Source organism: Gastrolobium bilobum, unplaced genomic scaffold (assembly GCF_033153095.1).
Source record: "Gastrolobium bilobum isolate Gb01-03AN ecotype WA unplaced genomic scaffold, APGP_CSIRO_Gbil_v1 utg53868, whole genome shotgun sequence".
Lineage (NCBI taxonomy): Eukaryota > Viridiplantae > Streptophyta > Magnoliopsida > Fabales > Fabaceae > Gastrolobium > Gastrolobium bilobum.
This window is the reverse complement of record NW_026899563.1, coordinates 18,114-19,297: the sequence shown is the minus strand read 5'-3', so window position 1 is coordinate 19,297 and position 1,184 is coordinate 18,114. Positions and strand designations below refer to the sequence as shown.

The 1,184-nt window shown below is 39.0% G+C and overlaps 1 non-coding gene across 1 annotated transcript; it reads right to left on the bottom strand.

Annotated features, from left to right (window-relative positions):
- Window positions 1-615: 615 nt before the first annotated feature.
- Window positions 616-722, bottom strand: LOC133291557 (small nucleolar RNA R71). The gene has a single exon (XR_009748811.1). It is a non-coding gene; the product is annotated as a small nucleolar RNA R71 (small nucleolar RNA).
- Between the last annotated feature and the right edge of the window lie 462 nt (window positions 723-1,184).

Below are 1,184 nucleotides of genomic sequence, written 5' to 3'. Positions count from 1 at the left end.
GGACCTTATTTTCTGCTACTTAAATTTTGTTATTTAAATTCAGTTTTTATTTTTATTTTAATAATCTATTTTCTGGTTTATGTGAGTTACCGTTGACTCTGATTCCTTGCAATTTGATCCGGAGATAGAGAAAACAGCAAAAAGAAACAGAAAGATCGCTAAAGAAAGAAAGCATAAAGAGAAAGAAGCCTCAAGCTCAACAGAACCAAGAGAAGAAGCAATGGGAGACAACAATGGACCTCCACCACCTCCGAGAACGTTGGGAGATTACATGACTCCTGCTCGAGTTCCACATACGGCAAGCATTGTTAGACCAAACGTGGATGCTAACAATTTTAAACTCAAGCCTGCATTATTGCAGCTGATTCAAAAAGATCAATTTGCCGGAGGAAGCACAGAAGACCCTACACTCATCTTGAAGATTTCCTATTTTACTGTGATACACTGAAGATGAACGGAGTCTCTCGTGATGCCATCTTGCTCAGACTCTTTCAATGCTCACTGAAGGAATAAGCAAGAGCTTGGCTTCAGTCACTACATCAAGGAAGTATCACCAGCTGGGATGACTTAGCTACAAAGTTCTTGGCCAGATTTTTCTCATCTTCGAAAATGGCGAAGCTTAAGGCGGATATCACTTCTTTTGAACAAAAAGAAAGTGAGTCTTTATATGAAGCATGGGAAAGGTTCAAGGGACTACTCAAGAAATGTCCACAGCACGATATTGAAGATTGGGATAAAGCACAAATTTTCTTTCAAGGAATGACGCCGAACACCAGAACCTTAGTGAATGCTACAACAGGAGGATCTTTGAAAACAAAAGTTCCAAAGGAAGCTTTGGAATTGCTAGAATCTCTAGCATCTCAAGAGTTTGATAATGCTCTAGTATCATAAACGAGAGCAGAGATTATGAAGCTAGAAGGCTATGATGTCATCTTAGCCAGAATGAGCAGATTTTACAATCTAACAAGAAACAGCAACAACAGCTAGATGCTCTCACAAAGCAGTTTTCTGAATTTCAAGTTTCTTCTCTTAACACTCAAGTATCTTTTGTTTATACTCTTTCTATCACTTGTGGTATATGTGCAGGTACCCATGCTACCGAAGACTGCGATTACAATAGGACAACTGAAAATGCTGAAGTTAATGGAATCTGGCATGATCAAAAGGCTCCATATAATCCAGGG